The 27,394-nt window shown below is 38.1% G+C and overlaps 1 protein-coding gene across 1 annotated transcript in view; it reads left to right on the top strand.

The window, feature by feature from the left end:
* Nucleotides 1-27,394, top strand: part of ICOS (inducible T cell costimulator) — a 79,037-nt gene that overhangs the window by 25,173 nt on the left and 26,470 nt on the right. The window contains exon 2 of the mRNA XM_032403950.1: nucleotides 27,114-27,238. The gene's annotated coding sequence lies outside the window, so the exon portion shown is untranslated. The remainder of the gene's footprint in view (nucleotides 1-27,113; nucleotides 27,239-27,394) is intronic.

Below are 27,394 nucleotides of genomic sequence, written 5' to 3'. Positions count from 1 at the left end.
ATTCCTCCTGCCTGATTGCTTTTGAACTAGGACATCTGCTTCTTCCTGCCTTCAGACTTGAACTGAAACATCAGCTCTTCCTGAGTGAAGAGCCTGCTGGCCTTCAGATGAGAATTATATGGTCAGCCCTCCTGGTTCTCAGGTCTTTGGACTGGGGCTGGAGCTACACCATCAGCTCTCCTGGGTCCCCAGCTTGTTGACTGCAGATCTTGGGGCTTGTCAACCTTTATAGTTGCATGAGCCAATTCCATATAATATATATACATACATATATTATACACACACACACACACACACACACATCCTGTTGGTTCTGTTTCTCTGGAGAACACTGACCAATAAACTGAAGTCCAAATTGACATTTATCTGTATGTTTTAACATTTATTTTGTCTCATTGAATAGAATTCTATTAATTAGTGCCTCATAGTTTATCAAGCATTTTTCTTTAAAAAAAAAATTAACATCCAGTTTCTGGTCCAGCATATAAGGAACATAGAAGTTGCCATTCCATCATAACAGCAAGCAAAAAGCTAAACAAACTAGAAAAAAAAATCAAAAGCTCTTCTTATATCTGTCAAAGAGTTGAGGTCAGAGGGTCAACTGCTGTGCCTAAAATTGGAGAGACAGGCAGATACAGATAATCATGACTAACCAGAACAGAAACACCCAACCAGAACCTCTGTGGGAACCAGTGCTAAGGTAGGAAAACCTAACTGTAGTTGACGAATTGCTGGAGGCTCAATGTGGACAACTGTGAGAGTTAAAAACTCCAGGGAGACCCAGTCATGGATGGGGAGGGTCCCCTACACTTTTATGAGTTTTACCTCCAGGAGTTCTACCAGGTCTCACAGTGAGTCCTGGAGAAAAATCTTCTCATGCTGCTGGCACAGGGAGGAAGAAAGGAGGAGAAAATAAGTGAAAAACATTGGATAAGTTCATAGTGCAAAGGAACACATTACTATTTACATTAACACCTAAAATGAAATACCTAGGTATTAATCTAATAAAACATGTTTAAGATCTATGTGAAAAAAACTACAGAGTTCTGATGAACAAAATCAAAGAAGTACTAAATAGGGCGCCTGGGTGGCTCAGTCGTTAAGCGTCTGCCTTCGGCTCAGGTCATGATCCCAGGGTCCTGGGATTGAGCCCCGCATCGGGCTCCCTGCTCCGCGGGAAGCCTGCTTCTCCCTCTCACACTCCCCCTGCTTGTGTTCCTGCTCTCGCTATCTCTCTCTCTGTCAAATAGATAAATAAAATCTTAAAAAAAAAAAAAGTACTAAATAAATGAAGAGATATTCCATATTCATTGATAGACATGACATTGTCAAGATATGCATTCTTCCTAACTTGATCTATAGATTCAATGATATCCCAACAAATAGCTCAAAAAATTATTTTGTGAATATTAACAAAACGGTTCTAGAGTTTATATGGAGAAAAGATGTAAAATAGCCAACTCAATATTGAAGGAGAAGAATAAAGTTGGAGGACTGGCAATACCTATTTTAAGACTTATTATAAAGCTACAATAATCAAGACAGTGTGGTATTGCTGAAAGAATAAAGAAACAGATCAAGGAAACAAAATAAAGAGCCCAGAAGTAGACCTGCATAAATACAGTCAACTGGTTTTTGGCAAAGGAGCAATGCAATACAATGGAGCAAAGATAATTTCTTCTACAAATTATGTTGAAACAACTGGGCATCCATACGAAAAAATGTAAATCTTGACACAGACCTTAAACTCTTCACAAAAATTAACTCAAAATGGAAAACAGACCTAAATGTTAAACCTAAAACCATAAAACTCCCAAAAGATAATGCAGGAGAAAAGCCTACATGATCTTGGGTGTGGCAATAATTTTTAGATATATATCAAAGGCATGATCCATGAAAGAAATAATTGTTAAGGTAGACTTCATTAGAATTTAAAATGTCTGCTGTGTGAAAGACAATGTCAAGGGAATGAGAAGACAAGCCACAAACTGGGAGAGAATATTTGCAAAAGACACATCTGATAAAGAACTGTTATCCAAAATATGCAAAGAAGTCTTAAAACTCAACAATAAGAAAACAACCTGATTTAAAAAATGGAAAAAGACTTGGACAGAGACCTCACCAAAGAAAATATACAGATGGCAAATAAACATATGAAAAGATGCTCCACATCATAGGTCATCAGGGAATTGCAAGTTAAGACAACAATGAGATCCCACTACACACCTATTAGAATGGCCAAAACTGAAACACTGACACACGAAATGCTGGCAAAGATTTGAAGCAACTCTCACTCATTGCTGATGGGAATGAAGAATGGTACAGCCACTTTGGAAGACAGTTTGACATTTTCTTACAAAACTAAACATACTCTTACCATATAAACCAGCAACTGGGCTCCTGGGTATTTATCCAAATGAATTGAAAACTTGGGTCCACACAAAAACCTGCACATAGATATTTATAACAGCTTTATTTATACTTGCCAAAACATGAAAGCAACCAAGATGTCATTCAGTAGGTGAATGGATAAACTGGTACATCCAAATAATGGAATATTATTCAGTATTAAAAAGAAATGAATTATCAAGCCATGAAAAGACATGAAGGAAACTTAAATGAATATTACCAAGTAAAAGAAGCCCATCTAAAAGGGCTACATCCTGCATGAAAAGGGAAAACTATGGAGACAATAAAAAGATTACTAGTGGCCAGGGTTAAGAGTGAGGGAGTAATGAATAGGTACAGCACAGATGATTTATAGGGCATTGAAACTATTCTATGATACTATTATGATGGATCCATGTCATTCTACATTTGTCAAAGTGCATAGAAAGTACAATACCAAGAGTGAATCCTATTATAAACTATGAACTTTGGGTGATAATGATGTGTCAATATAGGTTCATCAATTGTAACAAGTGTATCACTCTAGTGTGAGATTTTGATGGTAGGGGAGGTTGTGCATTCTTGGGGACATGGGGTCTATGAAAACTTTCTGTACTCTCCAGTCAATTCTGTTGTAAACTTAAAAACTGCTCTAAAAAATAAGGTATATTAATACTAAAAAATATGTATAAAGAAATATATTGGGATAATATGGGAATTTAGTGATTAATTAGATTTTAGTGTGAATTAGTTTGGGGGGGGGATGTCTTTTTTCTTCTACCAAGGGGAAAAGTGAGCTTTGATTATGAGTAGGGAAAGGAAGAAGATGGTAAGGGCTTAGAGAAACATAATAGCATAGAGCCATGGATGGGTAGAAATCAGTAGATAGTAGAGGAATTAAAATGCACCAGTGTTAATTTTTTTCAGTTTAAACATGCTATCTAGATTTGGTTCTATGTTGTATAAAGTCATTGTTGTGTTGATATACGTAGGTTTACTTTTCTTTCATAACTCAATTATTTGCATGGGTAATTTTGTGTCTTCCTTTTCAAGGGTCTCACTCCTTAATTCCTTTTCTTGTCTTATTACATTAACCAGAACTTCTGGAATAATGTTGAGTAACCAGAGAATGAAATTCCTGGGTCTTGTTCCTGACTTTAATTTGAATACACCCAAAATTTTAATCTTAAATATAATATTTACTTTTGATTCCTGTTAATAATCCAGGATTAGAAAAACACACCCATAACAGTAAAGTATACTAACAACTTTTTAGAAATGGCTATTGAATTTTGTCAAATATTAAATTATTTTATTTTTATTTATTATAACTTATGTATAAATTTCTTAACTATTTATACACATGCACATGCTTACACACATGCATAATTTTCATAGATGCATAAGTATGTGATATCTGTACTTTTTACGTTCTTACCACACTCCCTCCTATAACCTAGAGGAACAGTTTAAGATGTAGCCTTCTATTGTTTTTCCAAAATGACATAATTCATTACATATGTTCATCGCATGTACTCTTCTGGGTTTGAGTTTAATTCGACAATATTTCATGGAAATGCCTCCAAGTTAAACAGATGCTACATTTTAGTCTTGCCTCTGGTATTTATTAATTGCATGTCCTTGGGTAGGTTAGGTAACATTTCTGGCACAGGTTTTCCCACCTAAACATGAGGATAATTATTCCTTTCTCTAAGGACTATTGTGAGAACCAAATGATATCCTATATATAGCACTAACATGAAACCTAGCAAATACTAGGCTCTAAACCAGGGTTACTTGATCTCATGCCCAGCAGTGGGAGAGCAATCCCCTTTCTTTTCCCTTTTGGCAGTCATAGCCTTTGGCCCAGGGATTTGTAACTCAGCAAATACCTGAGCCCCCGCTGAGGGGCCGTGAGGGTACCCTGTGTGGCACTTTGGTTCAGAGCAACAGTTCAGGAGCCCCATGGGTCTGGTTTTGAATCCACGCTCCATCTCTTTGTAGTTATGTTCATTAATTTGGACAGATTTCTTAGCCCGTGTTCCAGGTGCCTCATCTTCAAAATGCAAACAACAACAATACCTATCTCTTACACCTGTTGTGGGTGTAAATGGCATGATGCACGCGGAGCACTTGGAAGAGGGACGGGTGCACTGAAATGGGGACAGGCAAGTAACGTGAAAGGACACAGCCCTCAAAGCCAATCAGCTTATCTTTGCCATTTACTGGCTGTGTGACTTTGGGGGTTACCATGAGCCGTCTAATCCCCATCTTCATCTGGAAAATGGGGATGCCCACCTTCAAGCGTTGCTTGAGAGTAAGATATGTAAGGAATGGTCAATGGTGGCAGCATGTGCATTGTGTGCGCAGTGCAGGCTGCCTCCCTCCGCCCTTGCTGCATATGGTCCAGCCCACAGCTGCGTGTGCTTTGGCCACACAACAGCTCTAACCATCCTTCACAGTTCTCACAATTCCAGACCCGGAGCTGCCAATGAACTTCCCAAGTGCATGCTCTTAGTGAGTTGGAGCATGCCTGTGTCCTGACTGTCCGTTCCCTTCAAGTGGTTCATCACCTATCCCAGCGGGGACTGGGGTCATGCTCTGATCTCAGTAGCATTTACTACCTTGTTTTGTTTCCTTCCTGCATGTGGAAATATGCATTTTAAGTGTCAAGAGCTTTCAAGAAGACTACAGATTTTCTACTGGTCTGGCGAGCACAGGAGGAAAACCATGAAGTGCATTTGCAGTTAGAGAACAGAGAAATGGGACCAAGATGAGCCTGGCAGATGCATATAGGTATCAGCTGGTTTTCTTGCCTTCAATGGGATATTGCAATCCTCCAAGGACATCTCGGTTTCCTTCTCAGATCTCTGAGTGGAAGCTCTCCCACTATCTCCCCCCCCACCCCGCAAGCAAAGCAAGATAAAAAAAATGCATAGGTTTTCAGGCAGTCATCTATTTCAATGCAAACGCAAAATTCTTTCAACAGAACAATTCCACAGAAGGTATCACTACATGGATTTATCCATCTCTTCTTGCTGAGATTTGCTTGCTTCTGTTGGCAATACAGGGATTTACTGAGTTAGCTTTATGGGCCTCTACTGCAAACTGTTAAAAAAAAAACAACAACAAACAAAAAAAACCCCAACTTTCCTCTTAACACTGCATTGCACGCATGCCTATGGAATTAGTTGGTGGGTGTTTTATGTTTTACGAGTTAAGTGTGATTCAGCAGCACCCCCTAGTGGCGATATTTGGAAACTGTCAGAAGTTGTGAGATGCAAATCAATCTTGGGACCTCAAAGCAGGAAACCTATAGAAATACCTATTTTTTCTCTTAGTACCTAATAATATGAGCCAGCCCGACACCCCCAAGTATATTTAATTATATAGAACTCTTTTTGATCACCTCACTACTTTCTTTTTTCTTTGGACAACCCAACTGAACAAATAGAAAACAGCTGTATTTCTCTGCTTTGGACTATCCATCTGGGCCACACCTCCACCTGTCTCCACTTAAGCAGCACAGACCCAGGAAGTGGTGCCCAGTTCTACTCTTTTATTAAAGAAGATTCTGTTGTTCAGCCACTGGAGTGGATATTGATGAACACAATGTATTCTGTATTCAACCACAGGCAGCTCCATTTTGATATCACTTTCTATGCTACCGATGCCAAGTATTTGTACTACTTGTCAAAGTAATTATCCCAGCTAACCACAAATAGGTCAAAGGCTCCAGTTTCTCCATCACACATTCTAGATAATTAAGAGTTACCTTATATATTCCTTACATAGATGACTAGGGAAACCTAGTTATTATCATAAAACCTGCTGATAGATAGAATCTCTATAATATAGTACTGACTTTTAAAAAATTATTAAACATGAAAAAACTGATAAGATGAAACACTGATGCAGTTGAGCCAACTGGAGAATATACAACGGAAAGAGTGAAATATGTAAATCCCAGCTTCTGCCAATTGCTATTTTCTTGAGCCTCAGTTTTCATATCTGTAAAATCTGCTGTGAGCATCAAATGAGACGTGTGTTAAGTTCTTAGCACAGTGTATAGCAGCTTAAACAAATGTCAATTCTCTATGTCATACAAGAGAGCGAAGTTAAAATTAACAAGTCAGAAAACGACAGATGTTGTCGAGGATGCGGAGAAAGGGGAACCCTCCTTACACTGTTGGTGGGAATGCACACTGGGGCAGCCACTCTGGAAAACAATATGGAGGTTCCTCAAAAAGTTGAAAATAGAACTACCCTACGACCCAGAAATTGCACTCTTGGGTATTTACCCCAAAGATACAAATGTAGTGATCCGAAGGGGCACATGCACCCCAATGTTTATAGCAGCAATGTCCACAACAACCAAACTATGGAAAAAGCCCAGATATCCATCAACAGATGAATGAATAAAGAAGATGTGGTATATATATATGTGTGTGTATATATATATATACACACATACATACACACAATGGAATATTATGCAGCTATCAAAAATATGAAATCTTGCCATTTGCAATGACGTGGATGGAACTAGAGGGTATTATGCTAAGCGAAATAAGTCAATCAGAGAAAGGCAAGTACCATATGATCTTACTGATATGAGGAATTTGAGAAACAAGACAGAGAATCATAGGGGAAGGGAGGGAAAAATGAAACAAGATGAAATCAGAGAGGGAGACAAACCATAAGAGACTCTTAATCTCAGAAAAGAGTTGTTGGAGTGGTGGTGGGTGGGAGGGATGGGGTGGCTGGGTGATAGACATTGGCGCTGGTATGTGCTATGGTGAGCCCCGTGAATTGTGTAAGACTGATGAATCACAGACCTGTACCCCTGCAACAAATAATACATTATATGTTAATAAAAAACAAAACAAAACAAAAAAAAAACAATTTACAGTTGGTAAAGCTTGAGTTGTCAACTGACACTGTGGCTTTAAGAAAGTGTAGTAGTTATAAGCCTGGACTCTGGGATGCTCTCCCCATATTTCAGATTCTGGATCTGCCACTTAACAAATGGAAGGACCTTGTACAACTTACAACCTCTTTGTCACTCAGGTTCCTTGGTTGCAAAGCAGGGATAATAGCAGCATCTACCTTATCAGATTTTGTAGGGATTAAATGATTTAAAGATTTTATTTATTTATTTGAAACAGAGAGAGAGGGAAAGCACACAAGCGGGGAGGAGGGTCAGAGGGAGAGGGAGAAGCAGACTCCCCACTGAGAAGGGAGCCCCATGTGAGGCTCAATCCCAGGACCCTGAGATCATGACCTGAGCTGAAGGCAGATGCTTAACCAACTGAGCCACCCAGGTGCCCTGGGATTAAATGATTTAATACAGTAAGTGTTTAAAAAAGAGTCTGGCATAGAGTAGGTTCTCAATAAACCTTAGTTGTTATGAGGATTAAAAGGTGAAATACATCAAAAGGGCCTAGAAAATGATAGGTAATTAAATCCATACATTTTCTGCTGTGAACATGCTCTTTTAAGTCATGTACTTAATATTTCATATATGGTGTCAAACAGCGCTGCCCAATAGAACAATACTGTGGGCCACTTATGTAATTAAAGCTTTTGTAGTAGCCACACTAAATAAAAGTAAAAGTCAGCAGTAATAAGGCATAGTAACTTCCCAAACTCCTTGATAGGATGCACTGGAAAGGACAATTCTCATCTGTAATTTTTCTTGCCCCAAAGCAATAGCCTCATTCCAATCATGAGGAAACCTAATAAACCTAAACCTCAACCTAAGTAAACCTAAACTGAGGGGCATTCTGCAAAATAAAAGGTAAGTACTCTTCAACAGCATCAGGGTCATGAGGGATGAGGCAAGACTGAGGAACTGTCACAGATTAGAGGAGACTAAAGGAACACGGCAACTAAATTCCATGTGGAATCTTGGATTGGATCCTGGAAACAAAGCAAAAAAACAAAATCAGTAGAATAAAGTGGTGAAACGTGAGTATAATTTGTAGTTAATAGTATTGTATCAATGTTAATTATTTGGTTTTGAGAATTACACTATGGTTATGTAAGATACTAATTTGCGAGGAAGCAAGGTGAAGATTATATGGGAACTCTACAACTGTGCAACTTTTCTGTGAGTCTAAAATTGGTTTAAATAATTTAAAAATTAAAAAGAAACAAGTAGGGGCGCCTGGGTGGTTCAGTTGGTTAAGTGTCCGACTCTTCGTTTCAGCTCAGGTCATGATCTCATGCGTTGTAGGATTGTGGGATTGAGCCTTGCGTTGGGCTCCCCGCTCAGTGGGAAGTCTGTTTGAGATTCTCTCCCTCTCCCCCCACTTGCACATGCTCTCTCTCTCTCTCAAATAAATCTTAAAAAAAGAAAGTGAGCTTAGCTTTAATGTTTTATTAAACTCAAAACATCCAAAATATTACTTTAACATGTAATCGTTATAAAATTATTAATGAGATTTTATGGGTTTTTTACATGGTCTTAAAAAATCTGCTGTGCATTTTACACTGACAGCACATCTCAGTAAATGTTTAAGTGTTTTTTTTTAAGTGTTCAGTAGCCACATGTATCTGGAGGCTGCCATATTGGACAGCACAGGAATAGATGCAGAGATGGGATGTCATTCAGGAGCCCAGTGACTCCTTGGCAGCATTTCTCTGGGGTGACACCCCTTCCAGCTCTGGCCTTAGGCCTTCCCCTAGAAACTCTGAGAGCCCCCACAAATGATTAGCCCGTAGAAGGGAGCTAGGGTTGACTAAGTCTGTTTAACATTATTTTCTGGTCTAATGAGAAAATGTATAATGTGTAAAGAGCACAGTCCTTTCTAAGGAATGAAATGTTCATAGCCCCAGTGCTCTCTAAAGGGTGGAATGGATACCATTAATTTTAAGAGGTGTAAGAAAAAATGACTTTGGGTTGTATTCGGATATTGAATAACATTGACTCAGAAAGTGAGAATATTTTTTCCCATTTCAATTTTCATTCTTTTTGATTGCATCAAAGAACAAGTCTCATTTAGTTCCCTGGTATCTTTAGCACATTGCTAACATATGCTAATCTCAAACTCTCTTGCTAGAATTTAATGCATTATTTGTTTCCATTTTATTTTTGTCATTGCCTTTTATTCTTGGCAGATAATAATGGCTTTCCAATTAATTACTGATATGAAAAATTTTAAAGTTTTTTATTTAAATGAAAGGCTTTCTTTTAATAGTTTATTTATCTATTTATTTTTAAGTAATCTCTATGCCCAACCTGGGGCTTGAACTCAAGACCCCAAGATCAAGAGTCGCACGCTCTACCAACTGAGCCAGCTGCGTGCCCCTCTTTAAGTTTTAAGTAAAAAAATGTAAGGACAAATCTAGTAAAAACACAAATATTAAGATAATCATAGCCCAAGGGGCTTTGGGAAAAAAAAAAAACAAAACAGAAACAGAAACAAAACTCAAGAATAGCAACAACAAAATTGTCCCTGTGACTACAAGAATGTTTCAAATTTAGGGAACTTGTAGATCAAGTCTCTGTTTCAGAGGTACCCCCTTTTATAGAAGCTCTAAGAAAATATTTAAGCCTAGAAAGGCAGTATTCGCAGTAAATCAGCTCCTTTGTTAAATCTTTCCCTAGAAAGATTAGTTTTCTTCTCACAGTCCTCTGTTCCTCTGGCTATTGTCTCTCCTTTCTTCTTTTACTTTATTTCTCATGCCTGAGTCCTTTCTCTGTCCGCTCTTACGTTTTCCTCTTCCATCTCCCCCACTTTGGCCAAAGTTCCCACTCTCCTCATCCACCTCATCTGCTGCCCCTGCCTTTGCGTGTTTTACCATCCGACCAATCAGGTGCTGCATCAGACACCTTGTGCTTTCCAGCTTCCTCTGGGGTCTTCGAAAGAGGACTCGTGTACACAAAGGACCCTCCTTGGATATTTTGCATCACTTTAAGGTGACTTCAACAATTTCTGGGTTCAAATTCTGGACAATCGGAGGGTACTTTTATCTATAGAGAGTAACCCTGCCCATGATGCTTTCACTCTTGACTTCTCTTGGACCCAGCAGGTGGGTTTTCCAGATTGTGGTACACACTGTTTTATCTACTTCATGCACTGCTGGGACAGCACAATGAAACTTCTGGAATCTGGCTTGGATAACTTATGTCCTTGAAGGATTGATATTATAACATTAAATTCTGGGGGTACTTAGGGAAAGCACTACCAACATGAAACTAAATATATCCAACAAGGTTGTCAATTTGGAAACGACTTAGGGGAAAGTAATGACTATTTCCCTCTCTCCCACGATGGTCATGGACGGAATTTGATAGGAAGGAGAGAGTCAAGGGAATTTTCCCCACTATAAGACAATAAGAGAAAACCTCCCACCCCAGACCTGAAACTAATGTCGAGTGCTACATTTAAGTTCCTCTGACACATCTTCTTTTTTCTCACATTTCTTTTTCTTTTCTTTTTTAAAGGTTTTATTTATTTGAGAGAGAGAGCTTGAGCAGGGGGAGGAGCAGAAGGGGTGGGAGAGGGACAAGCAGACTCTGTGCTGAGCACGAAGCTGGCGCTGGGTTCCATCTCACAACCCTGAGATCATGACCTGAGCCGAAACCAAGAGTCAGAAGCTAAACCGACTGAGCCACCCAGGTGCCCCATCTTTTCTCACATTTTACATTAGCCTCTTGTCTTTACATTCAGCTTCTGAGCACAAAATAAGGAATAGCTTTAACTTTTTACTAAATCTTATGGGTTGGACCAGACAAAGTTGGAGGTTTGTTTTGTTTTGTTTTGTTTTAATTTTATTTTATTATGTTATGTTAATCACCATATATTACATCATTAGTTTTTGATGTAGTGTTCCATGATTCATTGTTTGCGCATAACACCCAGTGCTCCATGCAGAACGTGCCCTCTTTAATACCCATCACCAGGTTAACCCATCCTCCCACCCCCTCCCCTCTAGAACCCTCAGTTTGTTTCTCAGAGTCCATAGTCTCTCATGGTTCGTCTCCCCCTCCGATTCCCCCCCCTTCATTTTTCCCTTCCTGCTATCTTCTTCTTCTTCTTCTTTTTTTTTAAACATATAATGTATTATTTGTTTCAGAGGTACAGGTCTGTGATTCAACAGTCCTACACAATTCACAGTGCTCACCATAGCACATACCCTCCCCAATGTCTATCACCCAGCCACCCCATCCCTCCCACTCCCCACCACTCCAGCAACCCTCAGTTTGTTTGCTGAGATTAAGAATTCCTCATATAGTGAGATCATACGATACATGTCTTTCTCTGATTGACTTATTTCGCTTAGCATAATACCCTCCAGTTTTGTTTTTTTAAAGGTCCTTAAACAACCCCTGCATCTTCAAAACAAAACTCACCGAGAAAGCTGGTATCACATAAACCTCACCACCACCACAGCCCCAGCGCAGGACCCCTAAAAGACAACCTGCGGTATTGACCAATTAACCACACAGGTCACAGTGGAGACGTGTGAATAAGGGGTGAGAGTCACGTGCTGTTTGCTACCTCAACGTCAGCGTAACTCACACTTATCCAGCAAACGAAACGTGTTAGATACTAGAAGTACTTGACTTGTGTTAACTTACCCAATGCCCACAACAAACGAGTGAGGTAGGTATTGTCATTGTCTTCATTTTACATTGGAGAAAACGGAACTCAAGTTCGTCCCTTGCCTGTGGGCTTCCAGGCAGCTAGGAAGCTTCTCCCCCAGAAGGTGTGGCCGCAGAAGCCCCGCCCAGCCCAGCTCTTCACCCCTGCACCCTGAGCGGGCCTCTCCCAGTGGGGTACTGCCGCCTCGGTAGAGTTTGTAGCCAGCGACAGTCTGTGAAGGGAATCCAGTTTTCCCTTTTGGGAATCAAGTTGTATTCCACAGGAAAAATTACTAGGCACTGGGGGTAATAAATACCACATTTGAGAATGAGACAAAACTTCTAATTTTATATATTTGAGGGAAAAACTCACTCATAGAAACTATTGTTAAGAACATGAAGCTTCACTAAATTAAATAAAAATGAACAGCTCTGGAACTTGAAACTAAAATGAGACCGTATAAAACAAATGACTCCATTAATAGGGTTTCTGTCACAGATGACATTCCATTTTTGAGGCTGAGATCTTTAAAAACGTAGCGGTTTGGTTTTTATTTTCTTTGTTTTTTAATCAGTCCCAAATCGGGGCGCCTGGGTGGCTCAGTCGTTAAGCGTCTGCCTTTGGCTCAGGTCATGATGCCAGGGTCCTGGGATCGAGCCCCGCATCGGGCTCCCTACTCTGTGGGAAGCCTGCTTCTCCCTCTCCCACTCCCCCTGCTTGTGTTCCCTCTCTTGCTGTCTCTCTCTCTGTCAAATAAATAAATAAATAAAAATAAAATAATCAGTCCCAAACCTACTTGATGCTTTTACATTTATTTCTAAGACAATGGGTTCCCAAGCACAAATTTCGAAAGAGAATTCTGTTGCTTTTTTTAAAAAAAAATTTCCACTATAGCTGACATACGATATCCCATTAGTTTCAGGTGTATATCATAGTGCTTCGATATTTTTATACATTTCAAAATGATCCCCATGATAAGGCTAGTTACCATTTGTGGGCATACAAAGTTATTACAATATTATTAACTATATTCCCTATGCTGTACATTACATTCCCATGACTTATTACTTTTTAATAATTGCAATAGAAGCAGGAGGTATCCCGGTAGTATTTACTCCTATAGAGAGAAAAAAAAAATAAATGTGATTGCCTGGGGCTCTTTCTTTGCTTTGTTCTCATTGCTGTTTAGACTTTCCCTGTTCATATAGGGCATTGACCAACAACAAACTGAATAGACAAGCAAATCCTGCAAATTAAGGGGTTTGATTTAGATCAGGGTATGGGCTCGAGGAGCCCTCACAGTCTCAGATAAGGCTCTATGAATAACCTTTGTTGGAGTAGCAACACCTAGGGGCTGGGTAGGGAACTGACCTCTTATTTTATTATTTTATTTCTTACTGTTCAATCAGTTGAATTGCCATACCTTGCCATCTAGTAATCCTTGTACAGGATCATTGTGTGAGAAAAGAGAACATATTAAGTCCTAACATGCCAAGTCCTTGTTTATAAATAGGTTAATTCTCCCAAATGGCTGGCACATAAACGCACTGACAATTTTATTGCCTCAAATGATGGATCTGCTGGCATATATTGATGAATAGATAGGTAACAAGACAGCTTGCTGTAGGGTTTATATATATAAGTTGAAGCTTCATGATGCTAAAGCAATGGATTGATGTGTTTTTCTTGGTCTTGTGGAGGAGGCTTTTTTTTTTTTTCTCCCCCAGAAGAGAAGCTGGGGACCCTTGGGGGATGGGGATATATTAGTTTGCTAGAGCTGCCATGGCAAAATGCTACAGATTGGGGGAAAGAACAGAAACTTCTCACAATTTTGGAGACTAGAAGTACAAGATCAAGGTGTTGGCAGGATTGGTTTCTTCTAAAGGTCCACGAGGGAAGGATGTGTTCCAGGCTTCTCTCCTTTGCTAATAGATGGTTGGTTTTTTCCTTATGTTTTCACACAGTCTTTCCTTTCCGACCATCTGTCCTAATCTCCTCTTCTTAGAAGGACACCAGTCATATTGGATTAGGGCTCACTCACCTGACCTCACTTTACCTTGATTTCAAAGTCGTATCTCCAAATATAGTCATATTCTGAGGTATTGGGGGTAGGACTTCGACATAAAAAATTTGGGGGAGACACAATTCAGCTCCTAACCATGGGTAACCTCATTTGTTCTAGGCTGATAGAGATGTTTAGCTTTAGAGCTAGCCTTCAAAATTACAAGTTGAAAAATCTAGCTTTGGTATGCACAGTCTTTTTTTTTTTTTTTTTTCCTGGATCCTGTCTTCACTGTGTTGTCACCATTTTCTTTATCCTTATCAGACTCTGTGCCTCACTGTTCTATCTCCCTCTATCATCAGTGCTATCTCTCGAGAGAGAATCTGTTATCAGTCATTTATATAGTGGAACAATTTTAACTCAGGGCAATTTGCATGCTATGTCTTCCCCATAACAGTGTAATGAAAGGCTTTGTCTCCATTTAAAGGAAATCCACCCAATAATGAGTAGATCAGTAGGTGAAGGGGGAAGTGAGATCAATGTCTTTTCCTTGCCCCACCCCTGAAATAATAAGATGTAGCCAGACACTTACTAAATTCATCTCTTTACAAAATTGGTCCTTGGGATCAATGGGGTACCCTCGCCCACCGCCCCCCACAAAGGAAATAAGCAGTAAACACAAGCAGGAGTAGCTGAGGAAAGTTGAATAAAGAGACTATTTGCAAGGGTGTGAGCAGGGTTAAGGAAAGCCAGTAAGGGATGGATAGACATCCCAGGGCAAGCAACAGCAGGAAGCCATTACCACCTCTAGTCTGAAGGTCAAGGTCAGGGAATGCTTACCAGAATGCAGACAGAACCATAGGGGTAGATGTAGGTGTTAGAGGGCTCCAGGACAGAAGCTATGGTTTTTGAAAGGAGGTAAATGAGAGGATAGGCAGCCTCACTTTCCTCCTGCCCTGTGATCTCCTGCCATTGCTCCCTCGGCTGAAAGCACATGGAAGCCAGAGTTTGAGGAAGTCGATGTGGTCTGTAAGGTCAGCCTCCCAAAGCAGAGCAGGGAGGACCAGGTCCTTCTCACTCCTTGTGCTTTATCTTTTGTGGCATATGAGGAGCAGTCCAACAGTGAGAGTTAATTCCAGGCTCCCATTTTCTCCTCCTCTATTTTTAATGATGAAATGACTACGAAAAGCCTTCTGTTAATCACTGTCAATTATTTAGTCTAAGAGTCTTGTTATACATCCTACTGCAATGAGTTTTCATACTGTGCCTTGAACGTTTATTTTATCAGCAGTGTCAAGATGAAGGAAGCATTTTCTCATCTGTGCAGACTTCTGCTGTTCTTGTCTGCTCAACATTCCTTTTCTTCCTTTCTGGAAGCAGCACCTTGGTTTTCCTTTAGGGGCCACTTTCCTGGACTCTTAGTTCATGTGGGGGTGGGGCTGACCTGGCCTCTGGGCTCCAGGGCTAAGCACTGCTCTGCATCCCATTTGCCATGGGATTATTTTTTTAAAAGTCCTGTGCCTCTATCAGTTGGTGCATCAGACCATGACTTCTGCTAGTGCTATATACTCTTTTTTTCAAGATTTATGTATTTGAGAGGGAGAGAGGGAAAAAGTGCATGCAAGTGGGGGGAAGGGCAGAGGGAGAGGGAAGGAAGCAGACTCCCCACTGAGCATAGAGCCTGAGGCTGGGCTGGATCTCACCACAGAGATCATGACCTGAGCTGAAATCCAGAGTCCAACGCTTAACCAACTGAGCCACCCGGCACCCGGGGCCCCTATACTCTTTATAAGCTGTCACATTTGTAAAGCTGGAAGGATGTAAGCCCAGGGTTCATTAAGTTCAGCATGAAGCCAAAACAGAAAACAGCAGAAAGGAGATACAAATAAAGATAGATTTCTGGATCTAGCTATACCTGAAGTTCTCTTAAACTTACTTTAAGTTTCATGAACCATAATTCCTTTTCTTTTCTTAAGCCAATTTGGGTTTCTGTCACTTGTAATGGAAATTTCTGACTAATATATACTCTGTGATCTTAAAAATCAATATTGCTTTACATTGGGTTCTATACACATTATTTATCATCAAATGGTCTGGGTTCAGTCCTATGCTTAGTGTTGTATTACAGGGATGGGTGCATTAGCAATGTTGAAAGTATATTTTTTAGCAGAAAAGTAAAATTCCCTACAGGCTGTCAGCTGGCCTGTTTTTGTGGGGATAGAAGCCACCTATTCATTGTAAAGAATACCACTTGTTTGATGAAATAATGCAGAATGAAGACATGGTCTTCATGGAATACGGAGCATTAATTTTTAGGTTGGGTTTTTTTTTATATATATATATATACAATAGCAACCAGGTTACTGGAGCAATGAAAAATATAGCACATTTAGAAGTTGCTCTTATGTCTTATAGATCTTTAAGTTACATTAACCATATTCCAAAGCCTCCTTCCCTTGGTCTGGGAAGGAAAAACAGAATAGTTCCTATTACCTTTTCTGTTTGTTTTGCTATTTTTCTCTTTCTGATGATACATATGTTTTGGCTATTTCCAGGGCAAATTTTCAAAGCTGAAATAGGTATCTACTTTGGCACATTACTCAACAGTAAACAATTAAAAGAATAAAATTCAGTTCTTTGGATGATTCTAAGTGGCTATAAAGAAGATAAAACAATATCTGGATGTTTGGAGTTTGTGTAGACATAACTTCATTTATGATGTAGATGTACATCTGCATATGGGCTTGAGGGTCCATTGGAGTTTCAGTAAGTAAGGGCCCTGATCTGTTTGGAAATATCTGATAAAATGGTAGAGCAGTCTTCCTGGGAGAGAGAGGCTGCTTGGTCTGGAGACTGTGTGATGTGCTTTAAGACTTGTGATATTTATTATCAACTTACCCTTAAGGAGGTTGTATCAGTGTTCACCACTACCAGCTATGGATAAAAGTGCCTGTTTCTTATTTCCTGATCTAAAACTGAACATTCGATTTTATTTAAAATCTTTTAGATATCGGGGCACCCGCGTGGCTCAGTTGGTTAAGCGTCTGCCTTCAGCTCAGGTCATGTCCCAGGGTCCTGGGATGGAGCCCCAGCCCCGAATTGGGCTCCCTGCTCAGTGGGGACCCTGTTTCTCCCTCCCCCTGCTCTTGTGCTCTCGCTTCTCTCTCTCCCTCTCAAATAAATAAAATCTTAAAAAAAAAATAAAATCTTTTAGATATCATTTAATATCTTTTAAATATCATTTAAATATCTTTGCCAACTTGGGAGGACAAAAATTTATGTCTTGCTTTCCATCTCATTTCGCTTACTAGGGAATTTGAACTTTATTTTTCTTAAGTGGACTTTGAATTTTTGCCTTTCTCCTTGTGTAAATTGCCTACTTGAGCCCTTTATCTACTTTTTAGAGTGTTCATCTTACTGTGGATGACTTGTAAGAAGTTTTATATATTGATTATACTGGCCTTTTGCTGTCAGAGTTACAAATATCTTTTCTGCCTTCGCAGTTGACCTTTAGATTTTAGACTTTAGATTTTTTTTTTTAAAGATTTATTTATTTGAGAGAGCAAGAGAGAGAGAGAGAGAGAGAGAGAGCGCGCGAGTAGGGGGAGGGGCAGAGGGAAAGGAAGAGAGAAAATCCTCAAGCAGACTTTCTGCTGAGTACAGAGCCCGATGTGGGGCTCAATCCCAAGACCCTGAGATCATGACCTGAGCTGAAGGTGACGCTTAACCGACTGAGCCACCCAGGCTCCCTAACTTTAGATTTTGATGCATGAACATTTGTGAGTTTTTATGAATTAGATTTATTAAGGTTTTTCCTTTATGTCTTAGTTTCCTTTTGTTTTTAGGTTTAAAATACTTTCTTCACCCTGAGATCAGGCACATAGTCATCTATGTATTTTTCCAAAAATATCTTTACTATTTTTTTTCTAACACATGATTGTTGATTTAAAAAACATAATAGAGATGAGGAGAATGTGTGAGAAATAACCATGGAGGACTTTATCCTTCCAAGCGGTTAAGATAAACTTTTCTCATCTAAATTTTCTCCGAACTCTTTTATGATTTTTTTAAAAATTTAATTTTGAATCCGGAATTTATTTTGCCATTTTATGTGAGGTTAGAGCTCTATTCTAACTTAATTTTTTAAAAATAGTTGGCTAATTATTCCTAACTTTATTTAATGAAAAATACATGTTTCTTCCACTGCCTTGAAATTTAGGTATCTATCATTTTGTCAAATTCCTATGTTGTGTGGATTTGCTTCTGGACTTTGTATTCAGTTTAGCTAATTCTTACACCCATTCTTGGGGCTCAACCACTTTGACACTTCACATTCTAGTCCATTAATTATTTTGGTTATTTTCAACTTTATTTTTTTCAAAAGAATTCTAGAATCATTTGGTAAAAATTTTCAAAGATCAAAAATCCAGTCGGTATTTTGCTGGAAAAACATTATAAATTTGAAGAAACTGATATTTTCATCAGATGGAGTCTTCCCCTTCAGAAATATTGTATGCCTTTCTATTTATTCACATCTTTTGTTATGTCCCTTGGTAAGTTTCATAGCTTTCTTGATATAGGCTTTGTATACTTATTGTTATTTTCCCTTTATAGTTTTCTAACCATTATTTTTTTCCCTCACATATAAGAAACTACTGGCTTTTTTTGTATTTATTTTGCTCTTGGCTGCCTTACTAAACTTATTTTTTTTTTTTTAAGATTTTATTTATTTGACAGAGAGAGACACAGTGAAAGAGAGAGAGAACACAAGCGGGGGACGGGGAGAGGGAGAAGCAGGCTTCCCATAGACCAGGGAGCTCAATGCGGGGCTCCATCCCAGGACCCTGGGATCATGACCTGAGCTGAAGGCAGACGCTTAATGACTGAGCCACCCAGGTGCCCCTCTCTTGGATTTTTTTTTTTTTTTTTTTTTAAAGATTTTATTTATTTATTTGACAGAGAGATAGACAGAAGAGCACAAGCAGAAGGAGTGGCAGAGGGAGAGGGAGAGGGAGAAGCAGGCTCTGCACTGAGCAGGGAACCCGATGCGGGACCCGATCCCAGGACCCTGAGATCATGACCTGAGCCGAAGGCAGACGCTTAACCATCTGAGCCACCCAGGCGCCCTTGGATTTTCTTGATAATCAACTACATCAGAACAAATATCTGATAACTGTTTCTCCTCTTTTAAAAAAAATTTATATCACTATTTCTTTTAAATATCTTTCTGAATATTCAAAAACAGTGGGGGTAGTACCTTCCTCCAAACCCTAGACAATCCCTTCATAATTAAGCATGATACTGTCTAGTGGTAGGAGGTATAAACTTTTCGTCAGTTTAAGAAGTATCCTAGTTCTGATACATTAGATTTTTCTTTTTAAAAATCATGCACGGATGCTGAACTTTTTGAAGGTCTTTTCAGCATCCACAGAGATGATTGCATATTTTTCCCCTTTAAGTTTATGAGACATAGATTTCTTAATATTAAGCAATTCTTGCATTTTGGGAGTAAATACTATTTGGTACATTATTCCCTTAATAAGCCACTGAATTAGGGGCACCTGGGTGGCTCAGTTGGTTAAGTGTCTGACTCTTGATTTCAGCTCAGGTCATGATCTTGGGGTCCTGGGATCAAGCTCCCTGTCAGGCTCTGTTCTCAGCAGGGAGTGTGATATTCTCTCTCTCTCCCTCTGCTCATGCTTGCTCTCTCTCTCTCAAATAAATGAATTAAATCTTAAAAAAAAATAGGCCAACAAATTAGATTTTTTAGTATTTAATTTAGAATGTTTGTATCTACATTCATAAATGAGATTGGTCTGTGGATCTTCTATGAGTTAACTTTATTTTTTAGCATTATCTCATTTTCAGAAAATAAACTAATGTTTTAATCTTTACTTCTAGTGGTCTGGAATAGTTTAAATAGCATGGGAATTATCTAGTTTTTGAAAATAATTGAAGCACTCACTTATAGAATAGTCTGGGTTCAGCTTTTTTGTTTGGACTAGTTTCTTGGTTTCATTTTTATTTTCTTCCAAGGTTATTAGCCTATTCAGTTTTCTATTTGTTTCAATTTTCTATGTCCCAGAAAATTGGCCATTGCAACCATATTTTAAAAAGGTACATGGTACTGGATGTTGTATTTTCTTTAAAATTAAAAAAAAAAAACTCATCAGTATCTGTATTTTCTTCTAACATTGTGCATGTATATTTTCTTTCCCTCATACAAAGATAGTCTTGCTCAAGTTAATGATTTTTAAAATAAAAACATAACTTTTATTATGTATAATACGTTTCCAAATTTAGTATTTTTTCTGTTTGTAAATATATATTAATTCTCTGTCTCTGCTTTTTAAAGGCTTGGTTTTTATTTTTGTATCTCTTGATCTAAGTGATTAGCTCATTAGTATTATTTTATTCTTATTTAATAATAAAAAAGCTAAAGTTATATGAATACATTTTTTGCCAATTATAGCTTTGGCCACATCTAATATGTTTTGGTAAGTTGTGTTTTATTGTCATTTTTCCCAAATAGTCTATAATTGCAATTTATTATTTACTTTTTGACCAAAGAGTTATTATAGAGAGTGATTTTTGAAATTTTCAAGTAGACATCATTTTAACATTTAAACTTTTTTTACTAGTTTTTAATTTCATAGTGATCGAAGAAAGTGTATATCTTCTGCCTTTGAATTATATTGAGGGTTTCTTTGAGTCAGTACATAATCATTTTTTATAAATATTCCAGATGTGTTGGAAGAGCAGATATATTCTCTAATAGACTAATATGTATCTAATAAAATCAACCTGTATAATTTGTTATTCTAATTCTATCTTTAAACTTTTTGCTTACTTGAACTCTCAAAGACTAAAAATAATCTCTCTTCGCTGTTCTGTTTCTGTCAATTTTCTATATATTTCTGGCAGTTTTTATTTCTATATTTCAATGATACATTATATAAATACTAAGATTTATGATTACTAAAGCTTCATCATGAATTGTACTTTTTAATCAATATAAAACAACTTTGTCTTGAGTTTTTCTTTGATAATATTTTGACTACATTTTTGTTATTATCATATATAGACACATATTTTTATATTTTCCTGTCAATTTTATATTCAAGTGCTTTGCCTAACCTCTCTGTGGGGTCTTAATATTTTCCTGTCAATTTTCATAGAATTTTACATATGAAAAATATCAATCCTTTGCCTCTTTCTTATAAATATTGTTTGTAATCTGTTTGAATTATAATCCTTAATTTTTATGTGCAGAATTCTTTTTGGATCCAATCTATTAATGTTTCTCTAGGAGATTTCTTTTGTTGCTTTTATACTTAGAATATACTTCTTCATATTCTTTTTTTTTAATGTGAATTTTATAACTTTTTAATTCATATGCAGTTTATTTTGGTGTATGGTAAACTATAGATCTAAACAAAATTTTTTTTTCAACCAGCTATCCAAATATTTTGTCATTATTTATTAAATAACTCTTTCCTTCTAGTCGATGTGAAATGCTGTTTTTGGTAGATACTAAAAATTGGCTTGCTCAAGTTCCATTCCAGTCTCCAAGTGAGCTTGCCTATACTGTAGAGGTGGGAAATAGGAAAACTACCTTTTCTGGGCTCTCTTATAGCTGAGGTTCAAATGTAATTTTGGTTCAGCCAATCAGATGTGCCAACATGGCACTTGCTTTTGGAATCACATTAATGGAAGAAAAGTGAAAGACCTCTATTTTGCTAGCGCAAATTATGACAGAGGCAGGATAGTCTTATAGTTGTAGATTCCTGACATGGCAGCCTCCTGTCATGGCAGCTTTTATGATCATCATAGGAACCCTGTAAGTGTAGGGTCGGGGAATTATTTTTGGAAGCTAATCCCAGAGTCTACTTCTCCAACCCTTCCAAAGATTTTGTAATGTCTGATAATAAATCATTTTCTGGTTAATCTAGAGAGAATGGTTTCTGTTATCTGCAACTGAACCCTACCCAATATAATGATTTTATCAAACATTAAATTTTTATAAATACAAGTGCCTAGTTCTGGATATACTTTTCCACTGAATTTTCTATCTTTGTGTCAGTATAAAATGATCTAATTGTTATAACTTTATATATTTTAATATATGTATGGCAGGCCTAGTATAAAAAATATTTATTCTTCTGGATAAACTTTGGTATCCTTGACAATTTCCTCATAGTCCTCACCCCTGTTCCTTGGGGATATGATTCAATATGCCATTTGAGGAAACTGCTCAAGAGTCCAGATTGGGCTCACAGTTTCTTGATAATAAACCTGCTATAATGGTTACAAATAATTCTAAGATTTAGGGTGGAAGTTTTTTTTAATTTAAATTCAAGTTAGTTAACATATAGTGTATTATTAGTTTCAGTGGTAGAATTTAGTGATTCATCATTTACATACAACACCCAATGCTCATTATATCAAGTGCCCTCTTTAATGCCCATCACCCAATTATCCCATCCCCCACCACCTCTCCTCCAGGAACCCTCAGTTTGTTCTCTAGAGTTAAGAGTCTTTTGTGGTTGAAGTTTTGATAATAAAGTGGGACATTAATTTTCTTTTTTGGGGAGACATTAATTTTCATAACTTTATAACTGCACCCACCAAATCTTTGTTTCTATTTTGATATCAAATGACTTATGAAAAGCTGACATCAAAGAGGTCTGGACATTTTAATACATCTATAATCTAGAGAATGATCAATGGTTACATGAGGAGAGGCTAGGTCCAAGATGATTCCTAATTGCATTCTCTAGGCATAGGAAACTAAACTATCAGAGACTGACCTAGAACAAAGCCTCCAAGATAACCTTCTCTAAGCCCAGCATGTTTCTCTCTTTCTTTCTAGACACTTACAAGAACACTAATCTGAAGCAAGCATATAGGAGTTCTGATTTTGACTCTGGCCTAGCTAATTTGGGCAAAATATTCAACTTCTGAGATTCAGGTTTCCATTCCTATTAGGTGGGAATGATAATAACTGTTCTGTGCAAATCATTGGTTTTTAATTTACAGTGTATGTGTAGATGTCATGTAACCTCCCACCATGCCATACAAATGTGAATTAACACATTTTCTGTCTTTTATCATCTTTTACTTAGCTTAATCATCAAGACATTTTGCTCTATCTTCTTCATCAAACTTTTCAGCTGCCTCTGATTTTTCTTGACCTATCATGAATCTAAAATAGCTACTCATTTGCTTTAGTTATCATCACCCATTTAATCTCCTGGTGAACACCACTAGCCTTTGCAAGATCCTTGCCCTTCTTCTCAAGTGGTTCAGCACTCAAGAGTGGGAAAAACTCTTGTTACATGCCAATTTCCTGTAGCCACTAATGTCTCCTCAGGACATGAAATAGTGCTTAGGAAATAAAGATAGACATTGATTAAAAATATGAGATTAATTTTATATGTGTTAAACTTTCATTGGACTTTTAAAATAAAATGGTTAATGAAAGCTATGAATTACTAGGCTGTAGGATACTCCTGGGATTAGAAGTAGTAACATAGAGGTCTGGGCACTCAATACTATATTGACTCAAAATCCCAGTGGGATTTGAGGTGTGAGGATGTTGGACAGAAAGAACTTGTGAACATTTGGCAATGATTATTAGGTTCATTTGGAAAAACAATTAGGTAACAATGGATATTTCTTAAAAAAAGAAACAAATCAGAGGCTTTGCCTGGCCAGAATGTGAAGTCGTTATTAAGCTATTTGATCACTTTCGTCCTTTGTGTTTAGGTATTTTGTTTCCTCATGTATAAGATAATTTCATATGACTTTTACTAAAGAAAAAAGTATTACACACACACACACACACACAGTGTTTAGGTGTTCCTGTTATGAGAATGATACATGGTCATAGCAAAAGATTTCAAAAGTGCAGAAAAACAGAAAGGATAAACAAACATTTGTTATACAAGCAAATTAATTCTTGGCGCCTATCCTTTGAATTTTTTATATATACTTTATATTTTTTATTTATAAATTTTTATATAAAAATTTAAACATTAACTTCATATATATGTAATACATATAACTTGCCTTTTCTACTAATTGTATCATGAACATTTTCTCATGGTTCTGTGGAATTTTTGACTTGTACCTCTAGCAATTACACTTTGACAGTGTGGGATTCTGCTAGATGTGTTTTTTTCTTTTCCTTATTTTGGCTTAAAAGATGAACATTCATATTTCTTCTTAAAAAGAAAAAAGCAGATTTTTCAGTTTATGCCAGTAGGTGTCATCCGTTCACACAAAGCACAACCCAAGAAACCTAATGTAATTTGACTTAACCTCCATAATTTCTACCAAATTCTAGTGTTGTGTTTTAGCTACCTTTGCCCTTAGGGTGCTTGCAAAGAAAGAAAGAAAGAAAGAAAAAGAAAGAGCTTTAAAATGGAACAAATTTCATAAGCTTGAAGTTATTCTACATCCTAAAAATACATTAGTTACTGGGAAGAAGTTATAAAAATCTTACTCTGAGTAGCCACCCAAAAAAGGTCAATAATATGGTCATGTTTTCAGAAAAAGAGGGTCACCAATCTTGATCCTGTGTGTAAAATTTGAGATGTGTCAAAATATAATAAAGTATTTTTAAAATATCAGAAATTTATGGAAAAAGTCATGAAATTTAAACATTATAATTTTTTGGTAGCATGTAATAGTTCTTAAGAGCTTTCATGGCTGTTAGCTTTTGGTCCTCACAAGAATCCCCTGAGGTTAAAGAAAGTAAAGTTCGGTTCAGAGAAGTTAGGTATCTTGCTCAGGGCCATCCAGCTGGTAAACGACGAAGCGAGGCCTAGAACAGGAGTCTTCTGACTTCATATGCGTATTTGTATGTATTGCCAAATGAATGATATTTTAAAGCAGAGGTTAAAAATTGATAGTCCATGGGCCAAACTGGATCTTGGAATGTTTTGCCTGCCTCCTACAGTGTTGGCTCACACTATATTTTAGATTTTTAAAATAAGTTGCAAAATTTTAAAATTGGAATATTTCCCACCCAAACTAGACTTTCCAATCTATTTGGAAAAATTCAGCAGATATGGCTACATTGGACTTGTATTCCACTGCGGCACAGTGTATAGCTGGATCTAATTGGGCTGCTTCTCCTGCCCCAGTTTCCACCACTCCCTGCTGCCTTATATCAGGTCCACTTCATTCATTTGTTCCATCTGCCTGCCCCTGTATGCATATGAGCTTGTGAGTCTTTTGAGTTTCAGTCTTTTGGGAAAGATTATGTACTCATTTCAGCAGTGCTATTATGGTTCAAACATTTGTTTTGATAGCTTTCAGAATCAGGTTAAGAGTCACAGAAGAGACATGTGGCAGGTATTTCAACCCATGTAATTTTTTAATTGACAGGGCATTATCTGCTTGATCATTGAGGTAGAGTATATAGAAGGAGGAAAGCAGAGGATTGAAGCTTCAATTCTGGGGAATATCAACATCAACATTTCGGAGGACAGAGACATGGGAAGAACTAGCAATGAAGCCCAAGCTGGAAGGGGTCTGAAAGATGTTAAAAAGAAGACAGCAATGATTCTGACCATATATGGGGACCAGGAAGGGGCTTCTATGAAATGTTTGAAATCAGGAGGCTAAAGGTTTCCTTCTGAGAGTTAGACTTTATTCAACACAGAAGAGATCAGATTAAACATATGCAAAGTAGCCTAAAAGAGCATAATGGTTGTTGGTTCTGATAATTCAGTCAGGAATGGGTGGTACTGTTTCAGGATAAAGTATGTATAATATCAACATAAAGTAGTATAGCATCGAATGATTCAGACAGCTCAAGGACAGGAAGGATAGAGGGTGTTGGCTGGAGTTGGCCTTGTGGAGCTCATGGGTGGGCTTAGGGAAAGGAGTTTCAATGAAATGATAGAGACAAAAATCAATCTACAGTGCATTTAAGAATATCTAGGAAGTAGTGAAGGGTAGAGGCTGAGTGTGGACATCTCCTTCTTAAGAAAGGAGAGAGAACAACAGATGGCAGGGGTTGCAGGGTCTAAGGAAATGTGTTTGTATGTGTTAATGACCGGAGAGATCCTAGCATGTTTTTAAATGAAAGGGAAGGAGCTATAGGAAGTTGGTCCAGGGGCAAAAGATGGGACTGAGGGGACCAGAACCCTGGAGGGGCTGAAGGGAATGAGATCCAGGAAGGTGCTTTATGATGTTTTGAGCAATGGCACCATCATCAGAATGAAGGCCTTGTTTGCCAAAGTGACTAAGTTAGGGTATTTTTGCTAAAAATATTAATAATTCACTTTATAGTCACATCTTACACTGACTGTTTTCACTGTTCGTGGAAATGTGCAATTAGTTTTCCAGGTTTCGTGAATTAATAACTTTTAATTGAGAAATTATTTGGCTGTTAAAATGGAATGTCCTTTTGTTTGATGTTTAGAGATGGACAAATGGTTGGATAAGAGATAAATCAGAATGATTATTACATTTACTGAATTAATTTCAATGTGAAATACAAACATCTTGATAATTTTCTGCCCTCAAATTGTGATTCAAAGAGCACAGTGTTAATTGGTGATTGTTCCTGAGGTAATACGGTTCCTTCAAAAAATCAAGGATTCTTCAAACACTCATTCATTCAACAAATAGTGATGGAGCGTCTACTATTCCCCAGGCACTGCGTTGAGCACTGTGTTGAGCATTGCAGGGAAGGCATTTTCTTTGGACTCTAGTTATGGAAGTGGTTGGTAGTGAATGGATCAGGAAAGGCTTCTTTGATGAATTGATGGGTGTGAAGCAAAGGCCTGAAGAATGGTAGGCTTTCTGCTGGAGAAGGGAGGCTGGGTAGTGAGAAGGGAGAGTAGGGACAAGAAGAGGGCTCCTGGCATTTGGAGGAAGAGTAGCTTGGGGAATTTGAAGAACGCCACATCATTCAATATGGCTGAAGCATTCAATGCAGAGGGAAGAAAGAAAATGTGGCAAGAGATGAGGCTAAATTGGGGCCCTATTGTAAAGCGTCTTGTAAGGAGTTTAGGCCTTGTCTAAGACTTACAGGAAGCCAACGGAGGGTGCTAAGCAGGGGAGCAAGATGAATTAGATTTACATTTTACAAAGATTACTTGTTCTTGTTGTAGTGTGGAGACAGATTGAAACATGGGCAAACGTGGGGACAGAGACATCAGGAGAGAGATGCTGGAGGCCTGATCTAAAGCAGTGACGTTGGCAAGAAAAGAACAACAAGATGGCTGACAGCCAGGAGGTAGAACAACAGGGCTTCCTGGTGAATTCTCAAGGAGCAGAGGGGGCTGAGACACAGGTTCCTGGCTGGAGGGTGGTGCCACTCAACGATAGAGAGAAGGGAGGGGGAGGGGGAGGAGGGGATTGGGGGAGGGGGGAGGAGGGGGGGGGAGGGGAG

Source organism: Phoca vitulina, unplaced genomic scaffold, assembly GCF_004348235.1.
Source record: "Phoca vitulina isolate PV1807 unplaced genomic scaffold, GSC_HSeal_1.0 scaffold1, whole genome shotgun sequence".
NCBI lineage: Eukaryota > Metazoa > Chordata > Mammalia > Carnivora > Phocidae > Phoca > Phoca vitulina.
The sequence above is the reverse complement of the archived record's forward strand: the minus strand, read 5'-3'. Positions and strand labels throughout refer to the sequence as shown.